Genomic DNA, 24,221 nt, shown 5'->3' with positions numbered 1-24,221 from the left:
TTCTCAGTTTATAACTAATAAAGGAACATAAAGAGATTATTCACTTAACTAATGAATTCCAAAGGGGGGAAAAAAAAGGAATCAATCAGAAATTTGGGCACAGAGACAGTAAAAAGATTCTCTTAATCACTGCAGTGAATTTGCCTATATAAAGTATAGATCAGGCTATGTACGTGTTTGATTTTGAAATTAGCCTTTTAAAGTGAAAAAAAAAATGAGGAGATATGTCCTGTTCTTTAAAAGCTGAGTTTTGATTTGTGTCCAATATGCATCAGTGGGAGTTTTGCACTGTCCTCCCACAAATCTACCTGCTCCTGATGGAGTGCTGCAGCTCCCAAGTTCATTAGCTCTGTGATTGCTTCCATAGATCCTAATATAACTGGTCACAAGAGTTAATTGTTCACTCATTTTTGCACATCAGGCCTTTGGAGATCATCAATAAGCTGTCAGCAGATTCAGGTCACCAAAACTCTGTTCTAATCCATTGTGTTCCCTGAGAGATGGGTCTTGGTTTGAGCAGTGCTGGGCTGCTGTATACCTCATCACAGGATAATTGATTTAACCTCTCTGGAGTGCTGACACCCAAAAGGATCTATGTCTATAGGGGTAAGGAAGCACCCACAATGTAAGCACTGACAATTCCCCAGCATCTTCCTGGAGAACAAACTGAGTGCATGAGCACAGGCACTTTCTGTGTTGCTGCACTGGAGTAACTCGGTCATGGAGATGCTTTTTTATTCTTTCCAAAAAGAGCTAAACTGTCTCAACTGCAGCATCCAGTGAATGCCAGCAAAATTTTGTTTTAAAAATAAAACAAACATTTTTCAAATTATTGGAGCAGAAAGATGTGTCAGACACCACTAACATATGTTTATTTTTCTTTTTCTCTCCTGGAACTGAAGCATGGCCAAACTCTGTTTCCTTCTCCTTTACATTGTGTGAGTATGTATAGACAGATAAAAATTTTATACTTATTTTTCATGGAGATTTTACATGCTAAATTCTAGAAATTAATCCAATGATGGACTTATTAGAATGGACTTACTAGACTCCAGAAAACAAAACACAGAAATGCTGGTTGATCCATTATTCCTTCAGGGCATATAGCACCACTCAACCAAATTAGTAGTTGATGTTTGATGATAAATCAATAATAGCTTTTATCTTCTAAGTAAAAGATATTTTATTCTCTTCCGTCTTTTCCGTGATGGGTGAGATAAAACCAGGAGCTGCACTCACATTCTTAAGGCAAGATTTTAAAACTATTTTGGTGTAAGATTCGCATTTGCAAGCTGCCCATGCTTCCCATATTGGCAATGATTTTGACAAATGTAAAAAAGTCACTAATATTTTGACACTTTCACTGCCCAACTATGATACCAGCTGGCTGTGAATTCAGTTATTCATTGTTCTGCTGTATTTTAAAGACTGGTCCAGAGCCAATGTACTGGACCAGCTCCATTCATTCATTTTCAAGATTGAAGTTTCAGCTAACTGTAGTGGCCATTTTTCAAATAGATCTGGAAACCTCTTCCAATTTAACAGGATCATACAGAACAGAAAAAGTCAAGTGTGCTAGTAGATTTAAAGCTCTTCCCTTCAAGGGAAGGAATACATGCGTTTCAGCATGAATCAACCTAGTCCTCACAGGACTTCTGACTGCTCTCAATTTTTTTTTTTTTTTTTTTTTTAAGGCATGACCAGTGCTTTCTTCACAGTAAAGCAAGCAAAACCCTAAAATCTTTATGATGGTTAAATTAGTTTAAAATAAAATGGAACTAAAGCATAGCTGTTCTGAATTCTTAAAATGAGAAATCGTCACACTGGTCTTATGCTGCCCAAGACTTACAGCAACTCATTCGCTAATTTTAAAGAAACTAAAAAGAAACTTACATAGTTTTGGCTTCAGATAGGCAAATGCAACTTTAAAAGAGACATGGATGGAGCTCTTGGAAGTCCTTAGTGCACTTGCAGTGCAGACCAGAAGTATAGGACCCTCCATAAGTCCAATCTTTTCCGATCTGAGCATTGTGGAGAGCAGATACACATCTAAGTGTGCAGGTCCTTTTGAAGTGCCCTCCTTTAACATAGTAAAAATGTGCTCACTTCCGAAGTCTTCTTTATTGTGCCTGCTAACGTTTTACACTATTTTCCAAAGTCAGTAACAATATTCATCCCTCTGGCTTGTAACGCACTGATTAAAAAACAGATTGCCAGCAGTCATCTGCTATTGTCTGGCTTCCTAAATTCTGTTTCTGGTTTAATTTACTTGATGGTTCCATGCACTATTCATGAGTTCTATAATATTCCAAACTTTAATTTCAACAGATTAATTCTTACTAATTATTCAACATATGAACCTGCACATGAGAATTGTACTGTATGCACCATCCTGAGGCACAGAATGCAATGTCGAATCGTTTTCTGATTTCAAGTGGAAAACAAACTAATTATGTGGAAATATGATAATATATTGTGCTGCAGGGACCAGCCCTTTGTCTGTTTAGAAATGTTTGCTTATGATCGGCTCCCTGTGTTATTTCTTCCAGGAGGAGCTGCCCTTTCTTAATGCATAAACATTATTGACTGGTCCATGATTCTTTACTTCAAGAAAGCTGATTTACATAATTTTATATTACTTCCGTCTGGTGGAAGCAAACAAGACATCCCAGGAAAGTAATAATTGAGCTAGCTGTAGCAATATTCTGGAAAGATAAGACACGGAAGTCCTTGGAAATGAAGGATCACTTATTTCTCTTTTATTTCACCTACTTCTTTTTTTTTTTTTTTCTAAGCTGTCATGCAGCTTTACCTCTGTGCTGTTTGATTTGATGCATATCAGCATCCAGCACTTCATCACAGCATGGGGCCCAAATCAACTATCAAAAACCTGAAGTAGAACACGCTTTCTCTTGTCTTCTGTCAACCTACCCCAGCCAAAGCTAAGTGGGTGATACTGGTACCAGTAAATACAGGGATACTGGATCATTCAATGTTTGGGATAAGTACTGTGAAGCTCTGCTGTGGTCACTGCAGCTGTCAGCCTGGTCTGTGGTATCCAAGATTTACCAAGCTTAAAAACTGTGGCAACACAGCAGCAACTTTCTGTAATTCTGCTCAGCTGAAAATGAAATTATTAAGTCAAATGTAAAGGGTGGGAGGGAGGGGAAGTAAGACCCCCCTCAAAATAAGCAATACTTTTTTGCTTCCCATGACATGTGAAATGAGATATGTGCTAGAAATTGAAAGGTTGAAATATGTTTTCAGGAATTAATCAGCACAGAAAACTATAAAAATAAAATAGAGGATTGGAGTTTCTCAAGGGAACTTACTCAGTAATGGCATTAAGGAGCAAGTCAAGACTCTACAAAAACAAACACCAGCAATGATAGGGGAAGATAAAATCTGGACCCTAGAATGACATCTTAATAGACCTTGGGTGATACAACATGGTTTAGCATATACCATAATACTTAATTCCCTCTAGAAATCCAACTCTTAAACAATGGGGAGGTTATCTGGCTTTCTATCCTTCCATCTTCCCCAATCATTTCAAGTTTACCAGCTTTACAATTTTTAACACGTTTCCTTATTGATCCCATTTACTTTTTTACTTTATGATGACAAAACAATTGCAGATCATCTGCTCTCTGGTTTATTTATATTTTTGCTATTATTTCTACTATGTCTCGGCTAAGGCCTCAAGCAGACCCAGAGCTATGTGTCACTAACGTTAATAAAACCCCTGTTAACAAGTTCCCATTCTAGGATCAAGGTTTTGGATCCTAAAAGACATTCTTTTCATAATTTATCTTTAGTAACCTCACTAAAAGTTTACAATTGTATATTAAAGTGTACAAACTGAATCAATGCTGTGACACAAAGTTATTTTGCTTCTCTCTGAAAGAATGTATTTTCTTTTGGCTGCCTTAGTACCTGAATGTTGGGTAACAACAGGTTACCAATACCACTCTGCAATTACCTGTCCCACCCCTGCTGCACAGTTCTGGTTGAGATGAAAACAGATGAGGGATGGAAAACAGAATAAATTTTGGGATGAATCCCTTAATTTGATCCAGCCACAGAGGGGTGAGGACAGCCTAGGAAAAATATACACACTCAAAGAGTAAGGTCAGAGGGGAATTTTCAATATTTTATTTCAGATCCAGCATTCTGGTTTGATACAGATCTAAAAAGCACTATCTTAAAAGACTCTGGTATGAATTTCCTGGTATCAGCTAAAAATGGTTTTGTTCAAACTTAATGAAGTGATCAGGGAATGAGGAGAAAGATGGGGGTGTATGGATGTGATGGTTAATTTTCTCATTTAATTTGAAAATTAACTTGCTCCTTTGCTCAGAAATAAGGGGCTGTGAAAAACTTCCTTAGGAAATGGCTGCAGAGCATCACTTACTGGTATTTAAATACTTGAAATATAATTGTAATTGTTCATATTGTAAGCCAGTAGGCTGTGTTTTCTCTGTGCCACATCATCTTAGACAGGCACCACAAGAAGCAGGGGAGAAAGGAGGATGATTCCCTAATCCCAGGGTGTACCATGGATCCTGCTACAGCCTGCAGCTGTACCACTGGCTCTAGGCTGTGATCTCATCTGATCTCCAGCTCAGCTGAGTCAGAACAGGGAGAGATGGCAGAGAGATGTTCCTGGAAAAAACCCCAAATCTAAGATGTTTCCAGAAGTGAGAGGTGACTAAGGGCAGTTGGCTGGGGTTGGGTGGGATCCCCCTGGCCAGGGAAGAGACCTTTCTGCCACCTCTGGCTCCACACCTGCACCCAAACCAGTGATGCCTGCTGGCAGTCTGTGGTGTGGGGGATGCCAACCATGCTGAACTTTTTTTCTTCCTTTCTATATGCTTGTCTCTTCATGAAAGGATCATTTCTTCCAGGTGGTCTTCAGCAGGTTTACCTTCAATCTCCTTGGCTTGTGCTTCACTCCTTTCACTGTATCACTTCATCTCTGTCAGCAGGATGAGTCGTGAAAAATATTTTCTATAAAGGACAGGTTCCCACTGTGATTTGTCATCACCAACTCCTAGAAACCCCAAGGAAGCCAAGAAATTATACAACCTCAACCACCTGAATAGGGCCACAACTTGCAGCCATGCTGTTCCCAGTGCACACAACACCTCCCTTTACACAGAATTTATGGATATTGGTCAGCCTGACTGCTCTATCAGAAATTGCCATAAATAAAGTGCTGAGCATGCTCAGATTTACCATGTACATTTTTTGCAGTGAGTTATCTGGTGCCATTCGTGCTGCATTTCTCTGTAAAGAAACATGCCATGGTTAATAACTTAAATGACCCATGCTGAGAGACTTTTGTTGAGGGAGTGACTGATCCAAAGCCTGTTGAAATAAATGTGAAGAATAGCCTTGTCTCCAATGGGCTTTGGATCAAGCCCAGATTTATGTTCCTAATATACTGTCTCTTTTCATAATTTTGTGAGAATGGCTTTTTCTTTTGTGCAACAAGCCATAGTGGAGGGGAGTGGGGAAGAAAGGAAGGCAAAAAGAACCACAGAAACTGTGCTGAAGGAATTTAAAATGAAAACTGCATTAAAAATTTAGTATGTGAGCAGAAACAGACTACTTTGCTCTGGAAGGGTGAAAGGAAAGAAAAATTATTATTTTAATATGTACCAGGCAAGGACATGCACAAATGTGACCATGTCTGAGAACAGCAGAGAGCCACAGCCTTGGCTTACATTGAAAAGTTCTGGCAAATATCTCAGTTTGAAAGAAGGTGTGAGAAGGAAAGAGCCAGATCTGGCACACCAGCCCCTTCATGTTTGTGTGAAGCTGTACCACACTTAGCTTTCGAGACTTTTTGCCTGATTTGAATGCATATGTTTGATAAAAGGAAATGACATATTTATGTTTACTCCTTACGTTACTCAGTCACCAAAGGGTTCAGGGAGCTGGTACAAAGGGTTCTGTGAGCTTCTGGTTCATTCTCACCAAAGTGACCTGGTAACTGAGGATTGCACTAACTACAATATGTAAATCTAAGAGCACCTGGAGCTCATGAGATGTGCAGGTATCTCTGAGATCGCTAGTGGGGAAGGAACATTTTCTCATGTGAGTACAGTGAGTTTGGGTTGGCTCCACTTCAGGGGCTTGTGGCCATGCACAGACTCCCAGTGAGATCTGCTGTGTTTGACCTGGTCATGTTAGTCCACCTGCAAGCATCACCTTGCAAAGTGGAACAGCAAAGAGCAGTGTTTCTGTACATTTTGTCTTTTTTCTAATGGGCTTCATTTCAATTGTCTGATTTTTAAACTTTTTTTTTTCATGGAGAAAAGCTATCTTCTAGGAGCTAAAAGAAAAATCAGTAGAAAATCTGGTTGTGCCTTTCAGGATTCTCAATATTAGATTAGTTTCTTAATGAAACTGGTTGTGCCTGTCAACTGTATCTATATGGAGACTTATGGAAAGAGCATGACTGTGGAACCTCTTCTAGAAAAAGGTTCTTCTTTGGGCAATTATTCCTCCTAAAATTCACTGTGTAGTCAAGAAGGAGATCCGTGAAAGTGGGAAGATGCAGACACACAAGTCTAGGCCATCCACATTAAACACCCAAGAGGGGGAAACAAACCCCCTCATTTTCCTGCAGGAGTAGACATGAGTAAGAGATGTCAGTGCAGCTTTGACATCTGTTTACATGGGGATTTTATGCACCTGTTCACTAGGCAATAACAAATGCTTACCATGGTGGTAGCTGTATCACACGGTACATATGCTGCTTCTGACATACATAACACCTCTTTAAGGAAACACATGGCCCCATATGTCATGAGAACTTGTTTACATTCTACAATACAGTAATGGAAAATATGTTTCATAATAAATGTTTTCATCATTTTTGTGTTTAAGGAAAGAATGGGAGTTTTATGCCCTAGCTGTCAAGCTGAGTGTCCTCCCTCATTGTTCTCATTGAGAGATGTGTGGCTTTGGAGCAAACTTCCTACAAGCATTCCAAGTTCAGGGAAGCTGGGATCTCAACTGGTCAGTTTTAATGGCTGATGCTCATGAAAAATGTAAAATTGAAAAAAAAAAAAAAAGTAAGATTGGGACATTTATTTAGGTGTAAACCAGTGTATTTATTTCTTTGGTTTGTCACCAAGCAACCCACTTCTGGTGACTTGACAAGAGCAGGTGTCATATATTGCCTGTGTAGAGCTCTTGGGACACTGAAGCCACCTCAGGAAGATTATTCCCATCATATTTGTAGTCCTATCTTTTAGTTCAGTCTCCATAGAACCAGGAAAAGGAATCATATTGCTTTACACCCAAAAAATGAAGGAGTTTCCTGTTTGAAGCTTGTCTATTTCTACCTTCCCACAAATTAATTTGAATAGCTTTCAGCTTTGATATGGTTAGGCTGAGATTATTCAGATTTATGCTTTTTCCTTCTAATAGCTCTTCTGTTTTCAATCATCAGTGTTTCCAGTTCATACACAGGAATCTTTGTCCTTGCTTCACTCCTCACTGCTGAGGTAAGATTTTGTCCCACAGTTAAACTAACAGGACAGTAAGAACTCAATAGAATAAGCTTTTCCTGTGGAAGACAGGTCCAAGAGTTATTAATTCTGATTAAGATGACTTTTTTCCTTCATATGTACCCTGTCACTTTCTGGTATTTACTTTTGTGGAGTTAGCTTGAAAAGCAGACTCTTCCTTGTTAGGTATTTACAGATAAACTGTGAATGTTAGAGATAAGTGGACAAAAACTTTTACTATTTTGATGTAAAGAATAATACACTGATATATTGTTTGAATTCATCTTTTCTCTGTTTAGTCCTGCAAAGCAGTATTCACACTATTTCAGCAATTCAATTGACAGTAAAAAATGGATGAACAGATCGTTTATTCCAAAATATAATAGCCTAAGCTTCTTTTTTCTTAGATTGAATTTTGTTTAACAACAAAGACTTTTCATGAGTTTCTTAGCACATCCACGTGTACTGTTTATTACCTGTTATCACCCCATCTATCACATATGTATATTAAAAATGCATTTTATATTCTTTAGTTTAAACTAGCTGTAAGATAACTTGTTTAGAGCCTTTAACTGCAGTTTTGTGAGACATGCAAAGTCTACTTGGCTTTTTTCTCTTTTTTTCTTTTTTTCCCCATTGGTTTAGTTCTTATGCAATGCAATATTTATTCTTTTCTTCTGGACTCCTTTCCAGACTGGAAAGTCCTTGTCTGTTTTGGCCAAGCTTGGACAAGTGATGTAACTCTCTGTGATCTGACAAACTGGGGCCGCAGAGCACTTCAAAACCTTCTGAAATGTGTCAATGCCAAACAGATAATACAACTATAAAAATAAATTGAACTGCATTTTTACTGACATTTTCTGACAGCCATTCTCAGTGTTACTTTCTGAGTTGCTTGGAGCCTGTGCAATATGTGAGGGCACAAAGGTACTTTTGCCCATATGCATTGGAGGACAAAGATACTTATTTTGAGAGTGTCATTGTAAAAAAGTTAAAACACCTCCCAAACTGTCTGGTCCTTGCAGTTTGCTTAATGGAGAGAAATATGATATATTATTTAGTATCTCAAGAAGCCTAGAGACTGAATTTATCAAAGCAAATAAGTCTCCTTGATTTCAAGGAAGCTTAAAGTTAACTGTGTGCTTCATTGCCTCGTGGAATTGGGGCCATATATTTAGTGGTAATGCACAACTTACTAAAAAATGAACCTGGCAAAAGCATGGGATCACAAGGTTTTAATAGTTTTCAGTTTCATTTATAAATAATTTCACTTTCTTATAAACATATAAAAGTATATAAACATTAACACATAAAAACTTAAGGAGTTTTGGCCATAGGATGAATTTGCATCTGATGAAACAATTCTGTTTCTCTCCTTATTGAAGCTTGGTTTTGATCCCCCAGATATATATATATATATATATATATATATATATATATATATATATATAAAATATACATCTGTATATATTTATATGTAATATATATAAATGTAGGTTATTCCTGCAGTTAGGTCAAGACTCCTTTTCAATTTATAATAGTGCATGTAATAGAGGGGATAGCAAATCTTGTTTGACTTAGAATTCTTGGCAGTTATTTCTTTAAGTCTTTTTCCCCTATTTCATCATTTTATTCATTACAACAACAGAAAGAGAAGAATTTTGAAAACGTTTGGGACCCATTAAAATGTTACATCTTAATCCATCTATTTTTTTTTTTAATATCCTTTAGAAGAGAATGTTTTCAACTGTGTCAGGGTACACAAGGACCTTTTAAAACAGTGATTGCAATTTTGCTTTCAGAGTTTTGTACATTAAATATGCCTTAATGTTTTGTACATTAAATATGCCAACTGAAATTTGCAGCAAATTCTTACCTATTACTTTCTCCTATAAACTTTATTGAACTGGATTATTGCTCACATACTTAGGTGTCTTGTTTACAGCAGAGTGCTGACAAGCTTTATGAATGGGAGAACAACATCATTTAAAAAAGAAAATAACTTCAAATCCCTAAGGAAGAACAGTTTCCCAGCATTTTAAGGCAGCATACAATGTTCCATCACCCTGAAACCAACCTTTTCTTTGAGTTATTTTCAAGACCAGAAACAATATGATAACAACCTACAGAAACTTGGCAGGGTAATTAAATAATCATAATTCTTCCAATGCCCAATCAAGCCAAAAGGTGAAAAATCACAAAGATGAGACAAATTTTATTTTGTCTTCATATACACTGAGTGCTTTCTGAGAAATATCATTTTCTCACTGCAGGGAACCGGTGCTCACTAATAGCAGAGCCAAGCAAAATTTCTGGAAATTGTTATTGTAATATTTACATAATGAGATCATATTTTTTTTCCCTTATGAAGTACAGGTGCAAAATCTAAGCACTTTGCTCCCAGAAGTGCAACTTTCCAGCCATTTCTTTCTTAAGTGGTCCTTGCAAATGTAACCAGCCAGCTATTAATAGGCTATTGACAATCTTGGGAAATCTCTTTTATTTTTTTAATTTATTTTTTGCCCCTTTCAGCCCTACCAATGCAAAAACCCAAACCTATCACTCAAAATCTTTCTGCTCTTTCATTTCCTTGCTCTCTCTCCCTCTTTTTAATTCCTATTTATTTTTTGAGGACCAGTAAACCTACAGAAGAGCATCTGCTGGACCCTTCGTGGAGAAGCAGACATGTGGAAGTCTTGCAAATGTAAAAGCCAGGAGTGGGTCAGGCCCCAGATGGTGAGTGTTTGCTCTTAACGAGGAGAGCCTTTATCCTCCAAAAGAAGGGAGGTAGCACCCTCTAGCACTGAGCCTTTGCTACCACTCCAATGACAGGCACTGCCAAACATAAATCAGAGTGATAACAGCCTCTACTGGGGATTCAGACCCACATTTTCCTGCATGGAAGATAAAATCTTTTCTGGTTCTTAATTCAATCACATACCCAACTGGCAATCTTGCATATCAAAATGGGAATCCTGGGAGGCTGCTGGAATATGCAGATCAACAGAAGCTAATTAGCATTTACTTGCAGCCATCCTTAACTGATTGGCAGCACAGCTGTGGGGACCAAGCAGAACATGCTGAGTTGCATATTTGTATGGCCACCTGCCATTTGGTGGGATCCAAAATAGTGTAAACTACCACTTCACAATAACTCAGTGACCTTAGTTTTGAAGTAATATTGAACAGACATATTTGGCTAAGTGTATAATTAGTGCTTATTTCACCTGACACACAGTTCAACAATAGGCTGTGCAGCAGTACCTTCCTAATTTGACATGTTGATGTCTTAATTGAGATTGACAACTTGTTAGAGAGGTACTGCATTTCCAATGCAGCCTGAGATCTACCCATCATCACCAACTTCCCTGAGCATATGAAACAATGTGCTTTTGTGCCTTAAAACATATTCCAGCTATTCAGATCTGAACAATCAAACATGAGGGGAGCTCACTGATGAAAGCAGTGGGTCCAGTTCTTGCAGGGGCTTTATGTGAGTAATTTTTTTGCTTTTGCATAAGAAAAAAAAAAAAAAAAAAAAAAAAAAAAAAAAAAAAAAAGGAGAAAGCACACTTAGGCAGAAGGAATGTCAGAATTGGAGGCCAGCTCGCACAATGGTGGTGAAGTGAAAATGAATGAAAACTGTACCAAGTATTTACTGTAAAATATTGCGAAGAGAGTGGTGCCTCCCAAGGTTAAGCAAGCAAAGATCTATAGCCTGATTGTCTCATCATACTAATCTGGGAATCTGAGTTACCTGAACATTGGGATACCTCTTTGCTTCTAGACAAAAATATCTGAAGCAGATCAAACTTGTGTATCCATTGCAAACAAAATATAAATTACCTCTGTCAACTGGCATGTTTGCTCAGGGTGCCTGGACTGGCTTGTGGCAACAAGAAACGTGATTCTGTTTTAGCCTGCATGCCAGAGAATTGAATATATATATATATATATATAATCTGCATCTGACAAGTGACAAGAAAAGTATATCTAGGATTGCTGATACAGTGAAATGTAATTAAATATACAGGCAGTGCTAGAATAGTGGAAGATGTAGGAGGGTAACGATAGGTCAGAATGCAGTTCTTGCTTGTGTGTTTCTAGAAGGGGACCACAGCCTGTGAAATATAAGTCGCTTCAATCAAAACAATGTCCTCATTATTCCTGTGTCACATATGGACAGGAGCAAGTCCTGGAGTTCATCTGCTGTTCTTTACCTGAGGAAATGCTACAAAAAATCAGGCTATGCCTTTCTTGGTGTGCTAGGGATAAGTAGATTCAGAGATATTCTGGAGGCACACAAACACAAGGCATTACATGTTATTAAAGCCCACACATTTAAGCACATTCCTGATAATGCAAGAGAAGAAGTGGCCAAGTTCAGAACGCTCCTCCCTGTACCCCCGTGAACTATGTGAGGTATGGATGGACAGAACCCACCAGGCTAGCAGGTCCAGGTGAGCTGCCTCTGCAGAAGTCATTCCAATAATTGCTTGATGCTTGCTCTTTGCCCCATTCTTCATCACTGAATGTTGCAGCAGCTCTGTTCTTGAGCCCTGATGTGAAGGCTTTGCACACAGAACCCCAGAATTGCCTTGGCTCTCTTTCTGTAGCCACACTGAATCAAACCATCTGCCTCATTCAGCTACTGAAAGAGAAAAATCTCAACTTGACTACTTAAAAACCCTGCCAGATAAGCAAATACTTCTGAGCTAAGGCTTTGTAGGCAATTTACCTCTATTGCAATGAATTTTGCAATATGTAGTAAATACTGCAAGGTGCTGTAGATGTAGACTCTGTGCCCAAAGGCAACAGAAGAAAACAGAAATGCTCCTGTTGTCTTGGATGTGTTTTAATCGCTGAAAATTATAATGAAATTTTATACTTTTTTTTCTGGACATAAACAGGGACACCCTCAAGTTAAGGAGATCATATTTGTCAAGGATCTTGCTCCTGCCCAGACAGATGTGGACTTCCTAGAAAGTTACTTGGAAACTGTCTCGTGAGGATCTGAGCAGGATTTGTAGCTGCTTAAATGTAGAGTGGAAGAGGCGTTGGAGTTTCAGCTGATGGGCAACTTGACAGCCCATTGAGCAGATTGCTGCAGCTCTGGGCTCTGTGCATTCATGCAAAGCCAGGAGCATTGGCTCCCAGGCATTGAGACTCCCATTCAGCTGGGACTTCCAAGTTCCTGTCTCTGTATTATGCAACCAAGTGGAATTTTAATTGGAGACTTATCCAAATTGCCTGATAATTTTTCAAACCTTCTAGATTTCCTTCCTCTCCTTCCAAATCAGAATGAAAACAAACTCCAGAATATTAAAATAATTCCCATGCCAGAATTCCATATCTTCATCCAAGTCTGCTTCAAAATTTGTGTCACAGTAAGGTTTGGGACTGAGCTGTGTCATATTGCATCATGCTGTGGAAATAACAGCCTGACATTTTTCATGCTCATCACAATGCCTTTTATGTACAAAGATGATTGTAGCTCATCTCCAGGTGTTCCTAGGGAATGCACTGACCCTGTGCTGTGTACCCTAGCCAGTTGTTTCTCCCACATTTTCACCAGAGCATGGCACTTGTACCATGACTGTTCCACTGCCTTTCCAATGAAACTGGCTCTCACTTAGGAAACTCAAGAGCTAAAGAAGCTCAAATACGACAAAAAGCTACTGGACCCTGCAGAAGACAGGCTGGGAAATACTTTGTGCCATCCCTGAAGTTGGAGAGGGGGACTCTGCTACAATTAAAGAAAATTGTATGTATCTTGTCTTCCTGTTAGTGAAGAAAAGCACTCTACCTGTTCAAAGCACATTCTGGAATTTCACTTAGTGGAAATGTCCATCTCTCACATCCAGGAGAGATCTCATAAGCAGCAGGGTAGTTCATCCATCAGGCAGGCTCTGGGACACCCTTTCATTAGGATTTGTCTTGACCTGTGGTGATGATTTAATAGTCAATTGGAGCACTCCAGTTTGAAGCCTGTGCTGCAAGCAGCAGTGGGATGCAGTCCTCACTGAAGACTTTTGCTTCTTTTCCACTATGCAAAATAACAAAAAAGACTAATCTTAAAACTGCTCTTAATGAGTATAACCAAAATATTAACAGTAGTAAACAAGAATACATTTGCTCATAACTTGTCATATCAGTGTAATAAATTAAGCCAGAAACACATTAACATTTGACAGCTTAAACAATGCAGGAAAAAATACAAACCTCACAGGGACTATGTGAAGCATGTTGGCAGTTTAACAGACATTTTGAGATGTAGATACATATATCAACCTTTCTGAATTTAGTCTTGATAACTCCTTTTCCTCTGTGTGCCAAAACACTGCCGTGTGAAGACTAATGAGTTCCAGATTTGTTTATCTTTGGTGGCTGAGGCAGATTCATGAGCCCCCTGAACCTATTTTACAGCGGCCCTGTGATACCAGTGTGCAACACCAGAGGCAGAAACGTCTCTTTTATGCTGATGGATTCATGAGGTCTTCTAGGAGAGATGTGCTTGGCCATCTGACACAAGAGATCATGTTAGATGTGTTCTGGATGATCTATATGAGTGAAATGTCCTGCCTGTTATCTTTCATATGTGTTTTATGTTTATGTTCAGAGGTGTAATAACAAATGTTTAGAAAAAATCTCGCATAAGAAATAAGGAGTACTATGTCTTACAGCAAGGCTTTGTGTTGTGTACCAAACAGATTTTCATATGGCTGACTGTGTTTCCCAAATTTTTTTTAGGTTTATATTGTGAGAGCTCTCAAATAAACATCACAGATCAGGGCCGCCTAAGTGAAACTTCTTCCTTTTGCTTTTCCCCTATTTGAGTTCTACTGATTTGTTTTGTTCCTTAGTATTTTGGGTTTTTATTACTCAGGGAATTTTGGTGTTTCAATGTTTGCCTTTGTTAAGACATGTGGCCATAATTGGCAAAAGGAAGGGTTGGGGTAATGATTGTACTTGATGATCTAAGAGGTCTTTTCCAACCTTTATGTTTCCATGACTATGCATCTTTATTGAAGTTAAAATACAACATTTTGAGTAGCCTTTTGTGAAAGCAGAGCAGAGCATTTTCCTGCTGCAAGTCCAAGCTGGTGATTTCTTTGTGGACTGATCTTTGCTCAGTTCTAAAGAAAGGGGATGGTTTTGACCTATTTCCCCCTCAAACCCGTGGCTGGTTTTCATCTCTTGACATGACGAAGGTGGTGCAAAGGCACCTGGAACAACTTGAAGCAGAGAATGTCCCTGGAGGACACCAGTGACTATGGTGGATCAGCCTCTCCTGCCCTGGGTCTGCCCAGGGACACAAGGGACAGCCAAGGCACGTGCACGGGGATAGCTGTGGGTATCACACAGCAAGTTAAAACAACTCTGATGAACACTTCACTTTCTGCCTCCAGATTTCTTATTCATTATTAGCAATGTAGCAGAGGATCTAATGTACCCTTACCATAGTTACGGTCCAAAAATAACGTTTTTTCCTTGAATTTGAATGTGGTGTACATGTTTAAGTAACTTTGCTGATGATTTTTTTCCTGTTTTAACAGATGTATTTTGACTAACTACTTCTGCAGAGCAATTCCTTCTTTAGCAGAGACTGCTCTGTGTCCTCCTCTTTCTTGTAAGTAATATTTCTTTCAGAATTTTTAACTGGTCGGGACAGGTCATATGTATTAAATAAGCAGCAAGAAAAGTCAATAATCCTCTATTTCCTCTATTCTGATTTGAAAATTATAAAATCCAAATGCAACCACAACCACAGCAGACTTTCTGTGCAAGTATCATGGTACATAGCTGTATCCCATGGAGGTGCAGTGAATGCAGCTGCTTGTACTGTGTGATTTTGGAAGGAAGAGTGAAGCAAGATTTGTTAAGAAAACTGCCTTCTGTATAGGGAATATTTTTGGGGTTATTTGTAAGAGAAGCTTGCTTGCCATTTGAATATTTAATAAGTGATACAATGCCTGGACTATGCTTTTCTGGGAACTGGTCTTAAGCTCTTTTCAATAGCAATACTAAGCCAAGGTCAGAATTTATTGCAGAGTAAAATGAGATAACAAATGCTTTTGGGGTTTCACTGTCTGTGGATCTCTGTGTTGTTTACCGTGTGCAGCACAATCCTGTGACAGCCCAACACAGCCTGGAGCCCCCCCCGTGCTGTGCAAGGGATGAACACATGGTGAGAGACAGTTCCTGGCCTGGAACATTTACAATCTAAATAGATGTGGCAGGTGAGAAGGGGATAATGGGGAATTTTTTTATAAATGGACATCTGATTTGGTGAGAGGGGGAATCCATTCAGCCGTGGGCAAGAATTTTGCCCACTCCAGGTGGTTGCTGAGCCTCCTCTCCCAGGTCATGCTGCTATCTCTAGCTCTATTTCATGCCTGTAAAAGCAACCATTTAAGTTTGATTTTCTGAACAGAAGAAAAATTTACAAATTAAAAAAAAGCCATCCCACATATGAACAGTAGTCCATTTCTGTACCATGAACCATGACTGTTCTTGCTCCAGTAAAAGCCAGACCTCCTTATAACATACCTTATAACCTGTTAATTATGATTTCCTTCTCTAACATTTGGATCACACTACTAAATATTTTTAAATATCTATATATGTGTTTTTTAAGCTGCTGGGTTTGGGTTACACCTTTTCCATATGCCCAACCCACACAATCCCATCAACGCTTTCACACACCAGTCAAACACTCTATATTTGTGTGAAACTCACTGAACGAAAAAAATTCCTATTACTACTACTACTAATACAAATTCATTTCTCACAACTATTAGTGTTTTCCTGAATGCCACTGAATGAATTCCCTGCAATTCAATGTCTAACTTTTTATTGTGTTGTTTCAGTGAAGATTTTTGATTTGTATTCATAATTATTCCAGTCCCATTACCACATGCCTTATTTTTTTATGTTTTTGTGCTTGACAAAGCTCCCTCTACAAAACTTAATCACTTTCTGTTTGAGCAATCCCCAAATACATTTTTACATTCTGTTGTTACTGGGAATGATGTTCTGAAAGTTGATATACATTGCAACAGCAGGTGCTAAGGCAGGCAAGTAGGGAACAAAAGCTCTTAGAGCATGAAAGAGTCTAATAATAGACAATTTGTTCACCTGGCACTGGCTGCTTAAGCATTTGAGATGAGCTCATTGTTATTTGGCCATGAGCTTTCTTGGTTGTAGGGATGAAAATATGGAAAATCCAGGTTGTGGAAACAAAGGTCTGCTAATATTAGAACGGCACTAAATGGGGCATGATCGAGCTGGGGAGGTTGCAGGGTGAGCTGCGGGGTTTAAAGCAGTGAAACATTTCCATAACTAAGAAAGCAATCAATAACTCACAGTCGTGTCTGTTCTTGCAATAAAGTTACATGTGTAAATGTTTGCAATAACTCTACTACTGGGGAAGCTGTTCAGAGCAGCCTTGCACTCAGAAGTGCAGTTCAAGCTTTTTCCAGGCTCGTTGGAAACGTGGCTGTTAGTTAGGGAAGCTCCCCATGGCCAGCAGAGATAGGCAAGGTGGTCAGAATGGAATCATCCACCCTCAAAGGCAATTCCCAGCAGCGATCCTGCTGGAGCTGTGGGGCACTGCTGGGAGCACCACCGTGCCCCACTGGAGTCCCACCATGAGGAATGTAGGGTGTGTATCCAGACACAGAGCAGTGGGTGTGAGGAAGAGGATGCTGGTTCCTGGGAGCACATCAAAAGCCTCCCTGCAGGCTGTTGGTGTTGGAAGAATTTGGGAAGGTTTCTTTTCAAAAAGGGGAGTGCACCCACTCTGGGGGAGCCTGGAGGAGAGCAGATATGACTCTGCACTTGGCTGTTGTTCCTGTCCACTCCCCAGAAGATAAAGGGGAAGCTGTGCTTCAATTAAAGGGCAGCACTGTAGCTGAGTGTCCCTAAATCACCTTTCTTTAGCATGTACCCTGTCTCTAGAAGAGGGCCATGCATGCTCCCCTAGAACAGACAGTAAAATAAGCATACTTCACCCAGAGGTGCAATTTCACATCCTTCTTTTCATGTTCTTTTCACATGATTCTAAACTTTAGGAAGTTGTGTTAATTATTGTATACCACTAATTGTTGGTTTTGCTTCCGGGGAGCAAAAATCCCTCAGATTTTTTCATTTTCTTTGATTTCCAAAGGAAATGCCACAGGACCCTGTTCCAATTTACCCCTCTAAGCCATACACACAGTTGTTTGCTTGGATCTCAAGGAGATTAAAGGATGAGGGGACTATAAATGCCACTGGATTTCTTTCCTTAGGCAGCCTGTGGAGATGAATTCTGCGTCAGCAGTTGCAACTGGTGAGATCTCTCTTGGCTTCAGTTCTACTAAAACTTCGTTTATCTTCATGAAGTCAGGTTGACCTTCTAGTTTGGTTGTTAATCAAAAGTCTCAATTCCTCAATATTATGGGTTCAGTTTCCAGGAAACACTAATCTTACAATCTTTACAATCACTGTAGTTCAATGAGTCCCCACACCATGCAGTGCATTGGGCTCATTTTCCAAACCATCACAGTTAGGGCACATTTTGGGCCAAAAGCCACCTTCCTAATAAACTTAAACTGTAGTGGATTGACAGTTGTGTTGCTGTCAAGCAGGGCTTATTTCACACCAGTGGTATTCATCAGGTATTGCAAACATTTATGGCAAAGTTAAGCTCATGCAACAAGAGGTCAACATAATACTGCACCACCCCCCAAAAAAAACCATAACTAGAATACTTGGATACTGATGATGCTAAAAAATATTTAACAAGCAGGCAATGGTTTAAAAAATATATAAGTGTCTAATACCTCATCCTTTGAATAATTAATATGCTGGAGATGTTTGTCAGCATTTAGCAATCAGTTCATGCATTCCTTGACCAGAGCAGTTGTGCAGGCACAGCTTTAGTGCCAGTGTGCAGCTCTGCTTGCCATTCATGTATCATTGAAAAGTCAAGGACCAAGGAGTCATTTACTTCACATCAGTTGTTTTTGTTCTCCATTCACTTTATTTTTCCTTTGGAAATGTCAGCTGGAATTTGGCATTTAAGGGTTTAGGTATCTGAAGGGAGGCCGCAGCACTGAACACAGATCAGATTGCTTTTCCTTGCTAAACTCCCTCCTTTGCATACCAGCCTGACAAAGTTTTGTTGGAGTTACTCAGTACATAGATAACTAAGTGCTTTAAATACTAATTAAAATATATGATGTTTAACTGTTGGCTTATGCCATTTGTTTATGATGGAAGACAGCAGGGAAGCAGTATCATCTATTATATTTATCGGTAGAGTATTTCTTTTCATCTCTTCCTATCCAAGCAATAACTATGTCCAGGCACTGAGTTGGTTCTTGTAAACATCCTTGTTTCCAACAGAATTTCTTCCTGCACCTTTCCATTGTCTTATCTTTCAATTCTCCCTGAATCTACCTTAAAACAATACATTTCAAGTTCCTTCTTTTTTTTTATACTTGGAAAGTTCTGTTGGAATTGTTTCAGGTCAGCAAGCTTGCTGCCCTGGTCTCAGTATGCAGAAGTGTGTTCCCATTAATCAAAGGAAAAGTTGAATAAAGTGGTACAATCCACATTCTCATTTTGAAAAATTAAAAGGCAGTATCATTATTAAAAAGCAGTTCTGCTAAATGTTTTCTGATGGAGGGAGAATTGGGACATACTACACTGTCCAATGACTTTGCCAAAGATATGACACCAAGAGACACAATAAATGAATGTATAAATAGTAATTGTTCTGAAAGGGGTAGTCATAAATCACTAAGTGAGTTGCAGGAGCTTTCTTTCTTAGTGATACTTGAAATATGATCTATGTTAAATTAAAAGAAAATCAGATTTTCTCTTTTGGTTGTGTTGAAATGATTTAGAAACCTGAAACGCAATTTCCCTGAAGCAGAATCCTATGCAAACTACGAAGATCTGCAGTAAACATTAGACCAAGGTTTGCAAAAGGAGGAGTTTATTGAAGAGTACAAACCAGCAATTTGTTGGAGTAAGAGGTTATTAATCATACTACACTTAGGGTTACCAAAGCTCTGGCCTTGAATCAGCGACGCACTACAAAAAATTGAATCACTCCAGTAAGAACAAATAAGTTGCTCTGTGAAGTTCTGCAATGGATCTCAAAAGACCTTTTCCCTTGCAAAACAGCCCCCAGTTGTCATGAAAAATGATCCTTGCGTTTGTTGTGATCATTTATCAGCACAATTTGACCCGTCTCATGCTGTCTGTGGATATTTTGCCAGGGTTCATCCACAGTGCTCGTGTGGAGAGATTACCTGCAGATCACCATTTCCCTTTCTTCCCTGAACAGCATCTGTCTTAATATGTACACAGTCCAGGAAGCAGAACTGCTGAAAACTTGGAACCTGAAGAGTTTGCAGGACAGCTGACAGTTTGAGGACCTTATCAAAAGGTGTTTCTTCCTCAGAGCTGGGGTCCTACAGATGTGCCCCTGCAGAACTGATCCACCTCTGGTTTAAGCACCAGACCAGATACAGCCTTCATAGGGCACTTTGAAGCCTGGGTCCAGAAATCCTCTAGCCACCTCCCTGTCCTCTTCCAGGGGCCTCTCCATGACCAAGTTTCTGCTCTGCCTATAGCTGTGGTGTGTAGATTGGCTTCACTAGCTGCAATGCCCTGTAATAACATCAGGAAATAGACCCTTGATAAGATTTGGAAACAGGGACCGGCTCAATTATGCAGCTATGTGACCTTATTTTATTTGCTTTGGTTTCACAGTCTGCCTCTTGTCCTGCTGCTTGTTTGTCACACTCCCTTGTGCTCTGGTTTAGATCAAATGAGCTCTCTTTCTGTTTATGTAGCTTAGGATATACAGACACCCCAGGAAAACAGCCTGGGGTCTTGAAAAACAAAGATTTGCTTAGGGAAGGACAGATTTGGAAAGGCAGAGGGAGAAGAGGGAACTTTGTCAATAGGATAAGGGGCGATGGTTTTACCTAAAAGAGGGTTGATTTAGATTAGGTATAAGGAAGATGTTTTTTACAATGAGGGTGGTGAGGCATTGGAACTGGTTTTCCAGAGAAGCTGTTGCTGCCCCATCCCTGAAAGTCGGTCAGGTTGGATAGGTCTTGGAGCAACCTGGTCTAGTGGAAGATATCCCTGTCCATGGCAGGGAATTAGACTAGATGAACTCAAAACATCCCTTCCAACCCAAGCTATTCAATGATTCTATGAAGAAAGTTGGCAGTCACAAGGGCACCAGGGTAAAAACCGATGCAGGACTTGATGCACCTCACCAGCCCTTTTCATTACGTGGCAAGGAGGATCCCAAATGTCTCTCAGCAGGACATTGGACATCAACTGCCAGCCCAAAGAGAGGCTCTTCCAAGACTATTGTATTTTTGGTATTCCCATAAACTGGTAGTCATCAAGTGACAGTACCTTGGCTTGTTTTAAAAGATTATTCTAAAAGAGTAGTGTGTCTCTTTTGCTGGGTGCCTGAACCCCAATTATATGATGCAGGGACTCAAGATGTTCAGACAGACCATCATATTTATTGATGCACTTTCTGGTTTCATAACTCATTGTCATCAGACATAGTGACTTCCTCAGCAGCAGCCAAGAAGCTACCCTGACTCCCAGGCTGGCTGGTGCCAGGCAGAGATTTCTGGAGTTCAGTGGCAGGATAGAAGCCATTGGTAATTTAGGAGTTAGATGAGGATGTTTCTTTTGTATAGCCTGCAGGTCAGACAGTGCCTGCTAGTAAATAGGTAATAAATAACCACTAACAGTGTCAGCTTCCTCCTATTTATTCCCTTATTCTGTATTCTGAGTCTCTTTGTTCCACAGGACAAATGACCTGGTTGGAAAGCCAGCTCTCCCCACTGACTCCTGCTTCCTGTGCAAGTCTGTGGAATTGGTGCCTCAGGCCATCCTGATACCTGCAGGACTGCAGGTAAATCACTGCTGCCATCAGGGAACTCCCAGCCAACCTTGCTGTCTGTCTCTTGCCTATCTGTGTGGCTGACCTGGTCCCCAGCCAGGGATCATTCTCCAGCTGGGAATTTGGCTTTCTAGCAGCAATCTGCTCTTTTTGTGAGAGCAAGTAGTCAGGTATGTTTGTCTTCTTCTTCATTTTTTTCTCCTGTATTTAGTTTGGTTTATCCACCTTGCTAAATCTGGTTAAAAGGTAACTGTCAGAAGATTGATGCAATAAGTTTCATGCTGTACCTCCAGTAAGCAAAGTTTTCTCTGCCGATTATTCATCCAGCTCCTGGAGTTTGGTCAGATAGTTTGTATTAATAAAATATATGCCAATATCAAAACATTTTTCAAGCCAAATCTATTAATTACTTTTCCCATTATCTGCCTGGCTCTACACATGAATAAATGAAAAGGAACAGAGAAGACAGAGACATGACAAGATCTGTTATGTAAATTACTCTGTACATCCCAAACTATCTTCTGGTGCAGTGCTAACTAATTTATGACAGGTTACCCAATAGTTATTAATAAGTTATTAAATGGACATAAAATAAATCTGGTAATACTTCTTGAATTAACAATACCTGACTCACAACTTGAACCAGCCTGTTTGGCAAAAAGGGCCAAAAATCATGGCAAGTTTCAAGCTCTGTGTTCAGAAAATTGCATTTTTCTGTGTGTGAGTAGATGTGGAATCCCTTTGTAATATCTGGGAAAGTTTCCTCGTTGCATTGCTTCACTGCACAGTCCATTTCCTCACCTGAAGGATTGGAGGAGCCACTTTGTGTCCTCCACTTGTGTATCCCACAAGGTATTGCAGATGCCAGTTTGTTCTGGGACATCTCAGTGACATTTTCCAGCTTCGGGATTTGACTAACTGCTTGAGCCTGACTTTGGGTACACTGAGTTTTCCAGAAGCATGAGCACAGATCTAAAAATCTCACTATCATGGGTGTGTGCTAAAGATGTATGTAATTATTGAAATTAAATTGACAGAGAGTAGGGTTGGATAAAACAGTAGGAAGAAATTCTTCCCTGTGAGGGTGGTGAGGCCCTGCCACAGGTTGCCCAGAGAATCTGTGGATGGATGACCCATCCCTGGAAAAATTCAAAGCCAAGTTGGATGGGGCTTTGAGAAATATGGGATAGTGGAAGGTGTGTCTGCCCACAGCAGGGGGTTGGAACAAGATGAGCATGGTCCCTTCCCATGCAAATAATTCCATAATTCTATGAAAATTCATTTCCCCTTTGCCAGCGAAGAACAGCTCCATAGATGTGTGCCCTCAATATATCTTAGGTCCAGATTATTTCTCTCCACGTCCTTTGCAGCCTCTGTGTTTCCTCTCATTATGTTAATGAGTGTCCATGTGCTGTGGACTCTGCTTGCCTTTGCTTGAATTTTGCATTGAGCTTTCAATTAGAGGGATTCAAACTGATTATTCTGGCACCACTTCCCCCTCCAGAAATCCAACTCTATTGCACATCAATTTTTAAACAGGTGTTACTGATACTCAAGGAGCTGTCACATATCTGCTCTGCTGTGCCTAAGGACAAGGGAAGAAACTCACCTGGAATTAGGATAAAACTGCTTCCCATAACCATGGAGTCACATGTCCATGGGATGGCATGGGATGGCACACCCCTGCTGGAAGACCTGTCTTTACATCCCCTAACCTGAAAACTGGGAATTTGATGAGAGAGGGGAAGGTAGCATAAGGATCAATTCAAGCACACAGAATATTTTGGTCAGAATTTTTTTAAAAATGCATTCACATTGGGTGGGTTCTCACATCCCAAACTATGAATCATTTGAAGTTTGCTAGCCCTCATGTCTTTCATTAGTCAAGGATATTTGCTTCATTTTCCACCCATTTTTCTTCCTTTTGTCACCTCAGCTTTGCTGCCTTCAAGGAAACAATACATTCCAGAGGCTGCCTTGCCCATAGAAAGTGTCCAGCATTATTTAGCTCTGGTGCTGTTCATCTCCTGGTGATGCAGCCTGAAACTCAGCCCCTACCTTTCTGTAATCCAACCTACTTTTTCTAAGCAGAGTTAACTCTTTATTTGTCAAGGGAATTGTGCCTTATCTGCTGCAGTATCAGTCACTCAGAAATTTCCTCCCCTGAGCCCCAGCCTGTTGCCTCAGTGGTGCAGCAAAGATATGCTGTCAGCCCCACTTTCTCCTCAAAGGAATTATTGGATCCTAGAATGGTTTGGGTTGGAAGGGACCTTAGAGAACTTTTTCCAATCCCCTGCCTTGAGCAGAGACACCTACCCCTAGACCAGATTACTCAAAGCCCTGCCCAACCTGGCTAAATTCAGCTTAGCTGAGTTCAGCTAAGCTTTCTAACCACAGCTGTCTAAAAATATACAGAGCTTTTTGGTTCACTAGACATCATTTTGATTAATGCCATTGTTATTCCAAGCTGTTACTGTACAGGCTTGTATTGGGTTTTGGTGTGGTTGAGCTATTAGTGTTACTAATACAGCAATATTGCAAATGCTGGTGTTGTTGATAGAAATGCAGTTACCTTGTGTTCATGTTTTTGAAGATCAAATATCATTCGATAAGAATAATCTCAGGAAGATAAATGTTGCCGGTTTTGACACATAGAGAACTATTTGTATGCAAGATTTTGAATTCTCCATTTCAAACACACCTGAGAAATAATTAGGTAAAGTTAAATCAGCTTAGAGATGGCTAAAGAGGTGCTGAAGTTGGAGGAT

The 24,221-nt window shown here is 39.8% G+C and overlaps 1 long non-coding RNA gene across 3 annotated transcripts; it reads left to right on the top strand.

Annotated features, from left to right (window-relative positions):
* Positions 1-552: 552 nt before the first annotated feature.
* On the top strand, positions 553-21,140 carry LOC137478824 (uncharacterized). Of its 3 annotated transcripts, XR_011001830.1 has the most exons (9): positions 553-938; positions 2,796-2,950; positions 6,898-7,061; positions 7,466-7,520; positions 9,469-9,664; positions 10,156-10,259; positions 15,080-15,153; positions 15,646-15,763; positions 17,692-21,140. It is a non-coding gene; the product is annotated as an uncharacterized lncRNA (long non-coding RNA). The 3 variants fall into 3 exon arrangements; XR_011001829.1 differs by lacking the exon at positions 9,469-9,664 and having other exon boundaries at positions 555-938; XR_011001831.1 differs by lacking the exon at positions 9,469-9,664 and having other exon boundaries at positions 892-938; positions 2,550-2,950.
* Positions 21,141-24,221: the final 3,081 nt, after the last annotated feature.

This window comes from Anomalospiza imberbis, chromosome 9, assembly GCF_031753505.1.
Source record: "Anomalospiza imberbis isolate Cuckoo-Finch-1a 21T00152 chromosome 9, ASM3175350v1, whole genome shotgun sequence".
NCBI classification, from domain to species: domain Eukaryota; kingdom Metazoa; phylum Chordata; class Aves; order Passeriformes; family Viduidae; genus Anomalospiza; species Anomalospiza imberbis.
The sequence above is the reverse complement of the archived record's forward strand: the minus strand, read 5'-3'. Positions and strand labels throughout refer to the sequence as shown.